Source organism: Gnatocerus cornutus, unplaced genomic scaffold, assembly GCF_029298725.1.
Source record: "Gnatocerus cornutus isolate USDA-ARS CGAHR unplaced genomic scaffold, icGnaCorn1.1 Chromosome13, whole genome shotgun sequence".
Classification (NCBI taxonomy): Eukaryota; Metazoa; Arthropoda; class Insecta; order Coleoptera; family Tenebrionidae; genus Gnatocerus; species Gnatocerus cornutus.
This window is the reverse complement of record NW_028275361.1, coordinates 1,922,252-1,928,691: the sequence shown is the minus strand read 5'-3', so window position 1 is coordinate 1,928,691 and position 6,440 is coordinate 1,922,252. Positions and strand designations below refer to the sequence as shown.

At 35.1% G+C, this 6,440-nt stretch overlaps 1 long non-coding RNA gene across 1 annotated transcript; it reads left to right on the top strand.

Annotated features, from left to right (window-relative positions):
* Positions 1-682: 682 nt before the first annotated feature.
* Positions 683-1,354, top strand: LOC148166794 (uncharacterized). The gene is made up of 2 exons (XR_015770937.1): positions 683-1,012; positions 1,076-1,354. It is a non-coding gene; the product is annotated as an uncharacterized LOC148166794 (long non-coding RNA).
* The last annotated feature ends 5,086 nt before the right edge of the window (positions 1,355-6,440 follow it).

The window sequence follows — 6,440 nt, the reverse complement described above, 5'->3', positions numbered from 1 at the left end:
TCATTTGAGGTTATGTTTACTTTTGAGCATGATGATGAAAATCATTGATTTAAACTTGCGCAGAACGATTTATCTCGATCTTTTGAAATTGGAAACTAATCACAATGCATCAGGCAACGTTTTGGTGCAAAAAATGCGTAGGCACAAGGAAATGTGAGTAAAAAAACTTGTTGAAAGTTGGTTATCACCAGAAAAATGATTGCAGTTTGGTTTGCTGAGGTGCAACTAGAATTCACGACTTCTTTAGAAATGTCACTGGTTTATTGGAAATGGAAATTCAGTGACACGTATGCAGTGAAGCGATTTGACTCATTTATGATTGCATTTACGTTAAAACAGTTATTTCAATTATGATGGAGACAGAATTAGCTGATTTCATCCTTTTTCGGCAAACTTCTTTACTGCGCCTATAAAATGTATGGTACTAGATACTTTTAACATTTTTCTTTTGTTTAATAATGTCATTAATCCAAAGTAGATTAAGCTCGAAGCTCCAATATGTGAACTGCCGTAGTCAAGAAGTCAAAATTGGTTCACAATACGTATGAAATCTAGGACGCAGTGCTGCTATCGAAAAATGCTGGTGCAGTCGGTATAGTTGGTATGCAAAACTAACGAAGAATGCTGTATCGTTGAGTGGCTTAGAACCTACAAGAGCAACGGCAAAGACAAACTTACCCATGTCAAAACGGAGTTTTGTGGTATTTAGTGGCTATGCGACTAATAAATTCGTATGTTTCAATTATGATTTGTAGAAACAAAGTCGAATCGACAAATGTAGGCACAATTCTGCACACTTTCAAGACCGCCATGCTAAAAGATGTTATCATGAAAGTTTTTTCAAGTCCAAATTGGTCGTACAGTACCATTAATATTCCGTTTCGAAATATTAGCAAATGAAACTTTGAATAGGAAACCAACTAATGATACCAAGACGTATAAGTAATATGGAAATCAGATACATGTGCTTACCGACAACTAAGCGGTTTTGGATCACCAAAAACGCATAATAGTGAGTTACTTTTTCTAAGGTCATTGCAAATTGTAGGAACACTGTTTACATCTGATATTTCAGATTCGTGTTTTCGAACTGAATATGGTGCATGATGTTGCGAGTTGTATTTGTTGCTTCAACAAACCTTGCGAACTACCTAACGATCTAGGACCACTATACCCCCTCTATTATCATATGAAAAATGTGCTTGCACGGTATCAAGACAATTTCTCACTAAGAAAGAATAACGAGTCAAAGAAGTAGTGCAAGAAAAAAATGAAACAAAATGACAATGAACATCATTTATAACTGCGTTCTAATGAAAATTGCACACATGATATTTCTAACAAAGTATCGTCGGTCGACTGTTTCAATGGGATAATTCTTTAAACAACCAATTAATAACTTGGACGAGTGAAAAAAGACGGACAAGACTGAAAGCAACACACTGAAAATGATGCAGTACTCCAACACGGACTGTTACTTTCAATATTGAACCTGTTTTTTCTCAATGAACCGCCAAAAGATGCAAACATGTAAAGGACTCTTATTGACACCCTATCGTACCCTGCTGCAAGCATTAAGAACGATTGCAGAACGTTCTGGACGGTGTTGTTGATCACCATGAACGACTATGCCACTTGGATTCTTCTAACATGGGTGGATATGTTTGACGGACAGTAACCAAGCTGCTAAAAGTGCAAAACCCTGCTTGTTGATGAATTCGATGAAGAGTCGCCGCAACATTACATGGTAAGTGTTCAGCGAAGGAAAATGACTAGTATCATCGAAGCAATTGTTCCAGTTGAAAGCGACAAGCGATTTGCTCGGACCAAGGGGCCTCAAATTCATTCTTCGCCATCATAGAACATATCCAAAAACTTATGCTGCCCCTAATTGTTTGTGTCCATTTCGTTACAAGAAAGTTCAAGAAATGAGTTGCTAGTAAAAAAAGCCAAATCTCATCGCATCGCCAACAAGCAAAATGGCAGTGACCAAACGCTTACAATATTCCAGCATTATTTGCACTTGTTATAAATGTTCAAAGTACAGACACATGTTGTAACAGTGTAAATATCTGATACATTTGTAAATTTTTGTACATTCGTTCATTACTATTGTAGAAAATATGGTGTTACATTGCTATAATTGTCACTGGTATAGTTTATTCACTGTTAAAACTTTGTACCTTACAATAAAATACCTTGTAACAAATTATTTGTTAATCAAAGTAAAGTAGTTTCCTGAAAAAGGACGAAATCTTGTGATCATCTAATTCTGTCTTCATCATAAATGAGATTACTGTTTTAACGCAAATGCAATCATAAATGAGTCAAATCGCTTCACTGCATACGTGTCACTGAATTTCCATTTCCAATAAACCTGTGACAGTGCTAAAGAAGTCGTAAATACTAGTTGCACCTCATAACGAACCATTCTGCAATCATTTTTCTGGTGACGACCAACTTTTAACAAGTTTTTCGCTCACATTTCCTTGTGCCTATGAAATTTTTGCACCAAAACGCTGTCTGATGTATTGTGATTAGTTTTCAATTTCAAAAGATCGGGATAAATCGTTCTGCGCAAGTTTAAATGAATGATATTCATCATCATGCTTTAAAGTAAACATAACCTCAAACGAGAAATATCACAAATGTCGAGAAACGATGCTCGGTTCAATGCATTGTGATTAGTTACTAAAAGATCGAGATAAAAAATCGTGAATGTGCATGTTTAAATCAATAGTCCTCATCATAATGCTCAAAAATAAACATAACCTCAAATGAATGTCACAAATGTCATGAATGTCACGGATTCATCAACAAGTCAGGGATGTCCAAAATCTAAACTCGCTGTAGAAGTCAACTGTTTCATAGCCGACTATCAGTTAGTATCTTTTGGAAATGTTGAGGTCCTTTTTTGTCTTTTTCTCGGCAACTTGACTTGCTAGACGGTTGATTTTTGGCACACGCGTATAATTATTGCTGTTTTATAAAATGACGTAACTTTTAACTAATTAAAATTTAAAATAAGACAAGTAAAATTAACATTTTTAAGACAAGGATGACGCTGGTAATGTCACATCATCCTTACCTATTCAAGAAATTATATTTTAAATTTTGGAAAAATCCGTTCATAAATAACAAAGATATTGAGCCCGAAAGTCTTAGATGGGCCACCCTGTATATAATAATTATATTCTGTTGCTTTAGTGATTCATCTATCTTTTAAAACCTTTCAATTACGAAATTTTTTTCAGTCTTTTCACCACCCCAAAGTCATAATTTTGACAACAAGACGTTATATTACTGTCTGGTTGTTCTCGAAATACGTATGTGTGAATTTTGAAAAGTTTACGCATGTGGAATGCTAAAAATTATTTCGCTTTCAGCCAAGTTTTCATATTTAATTAATCAAAAAGTCATTAAATAATCACTTTACAAAAATTGTATATAGCATTTAACATAATGCACGTTGAACAGATTCATATGCAAAAAACAGAAAGCAATTTACTCAAATAGTTTTCGAGTAATCGTGTTTGGAAAAATACATTGAATTTGCCCTATACTGAAATTTGTTTGATATCCCCTTAATGGCTGAATTGCAAGTAAACAGCAGAAATCTGCACAAAATCATCAACATTCTTAGAGAAATTCGCTTATTTCAATGCAAAACGACGATTTTTCGCTGATTTTCGTTGTTTTCTAGCTTGGATTCGCAGAGAATAGCTCGAAATCTACAAAATCATCACTTTTTATCAAGATTTAACAGCTGAGTTGCAAGAAAACAGCAGAAATCTGCACGAAATCATCAAGATTCTTAGAGAAATCCGTTTATTTCGATGCAAAACGACGATTTTTCGCTGATTTTCGTTGTTTCCTGGCTTGAATTCGCAGAGAATAGCTCGCAATCTACAAAACTGTCACTTTTTATCAAGATTTAACGGCTGAATTGCAAGTAGAAAACTGCACGAAATCATCAAGATTCTTAGAAAAATCCGCTTATTTCGATGCAAAACGACGATTTCTCGCTGATTTTCGTTGTTTTCTGGCTTGAATTTGCAAAGAGTAGCTTGAAATCCACGAAACTGTCACTTTTTATCAAGATTCACCGGCTGAATTGCAAAAAAACAGCAGAAATGTGCACAAAAACATCAAAATTCTTGGAGAAATCCGCTTATTTCGTTGCAAAACGACGATTTCTCGATGATTTTTGGTGTTTTCTGGCTTGAATTTGCAAAAAAGAGCTCGAAATCTACAAAACCACCAATTTTTATCAAGATTTAACGACTGAATTTGAAGAAAACAGCAGAAATCTGCACGAAAACATCAAAATTCTTAGAGAAATCCGTTATTTCGATGCAAAACGACGATTTCTCGCTGATTTACGATGTTTTGTGGCTTGAATTCGCAAAGAATAGCTCGAAATCTACAAAACGATCACTTTTTACCAAGATTTAACAGCTGAATTGCAAGAAAACAGCAGAAATCTGCACAAAACTATCAAGATTCTTAGAGAAATCCGCTTATTTCGATGCAAAACGACGATTTTTCGCTGATTTTCGTTGTTCCCTGGCTTGAATTCGCAGAGAATAGCTCGAAATCTACAAAACTGTCACTTTTTATCAAGATTTAACGGCTGAATTGCAAGTAGAAAACTGCACGAAATCATCAAGATTCTTAGAAAAATCCGCTTATTTCGATGCAAAACGACGATTTCTCGCTGATTTTCGTTGTTTTCTGGCTTGAATTTGCAAAGAGTAGCTTGAAATCCACGAAACTGTCACTTTTTATCAAGATTCACCGGCTGAATTGCAAAAAAACAGCAGAAATGTGCACAAAAACATCAAAATTCTTGGAGAAATCCGCTTATTTCGTTGCAAAACGACGATTTCTCGCTGATTTACGATGTTTTGTGGCTTGAATTCGCAAAGAATAGCTCGAAATCTACAAAACGATCACTTTTTACCAAGATTTAACAGCTGAATTGCAAGAAAACAGCAGAAATCTGCACAAAACTATCAAGATTCTTAGAGAAATCCGCTTATTTCGATGCAAAACCACGATTTTTCGCTGATTTTCGTTGTTTCCTGGCTTGAATTCGCAGAGAATAGCTCGAAATCTACAAAACTGTCACTTTTTATCAAGAGTTAACGGCTGAATTGCAAGTAGAAAACTGCACGAAATCATCAAGATTCTTAGAAAAATCCGCTTATTTCGATGCAAAACGACAATTTCTCGATGATTTTTGGTGTTTTCTGGCTTGAATTTGCAAAAAAGAGCTCGAAATCTACAAAACCACCAATTTTTATCAAGATTTAACGACTGAATTTGAAGAAAACAGCAGAAATCTGTACGAAAACATCAAAATTCTTAGAGAAATCCGTTATTTCGATGCAAAACGACAATTTCTCGCTGATTTACGATGTTTTGTGGCTTGAATTCGCAAAAGAATAGCTCGAAATCTACAAAACGATCACTTTTTACCAAGATTTAACAGCTGAATTGCAAGAAAACAGCAGAAATCTGCACAAAACTATCAAGATTCTTAGAGAAATCCGCTTATTTCGATGCAAAACGACGATTTTTCGCTGATTTTCGTTGTTCCCTGGCTTGAATTCGCAGAGAATAGCTCGAAATCTACAAAACTGTCACTTTTTATCAAGATTTAACGGCTGAATTGCAAGTAGAAAACTGCACGAAATCATCAAGATTCTTAGAAAAATCCGCTTATTTCGATGCAAAACGACGATTTCTCGCTGATTTTCGTTGTTTTCTGGCTTGAATTTGCAAAGAGTAGCTTGAAATCCACGAAACTGTCACTTTTTATCAAGATTCACCGGCTGAATTGCAAAAAAACAGCAGAAATGTGCACAAAAACATCAAAATTCTTGGAGAAATCCGCTTATTTCGTTGCAAAACGACGATTTCTCGCTGATTTACGATGTTTTGTGGCTTGAATTCGCAAAGAATAGCTCGAAATCTACAAAACGATCACTTTTTACCAAGATTTAACAGCTGAATTGCAAGAAAACAGCAGAAATCTGCACAAAACTATCAAGATTCTTAGAGAAATCCGCTTATTTCGATGCAAAACCACGATTTTTCGCTGATTTTCGTTGTTTCCTGGCTTGAATTCGCAGAGAATAGCTCGAAATCTACAAAACTGTCACTTTTTATCAAGAGTTAACGGCTGAATTGCAAGTAGAAAACTGCACGAAATCATCAAGATTCTTAGAAAAATCCGCTTATTTCGATGCAAAACGACAATTTCTCGATGATTTTTGGTGTTTTCTGGCTTGAATTTGCAAAAAAGAGCTCGAAATCTACAAAACCACCAATTTTTATCAAGATTTAACGACTGAATTTGAAGAAAACAGCAGAAATCTGTACGAAAACATCAAAATTCTTAGAGAAATCCGTTATTTCGATGCAAAACGACAATT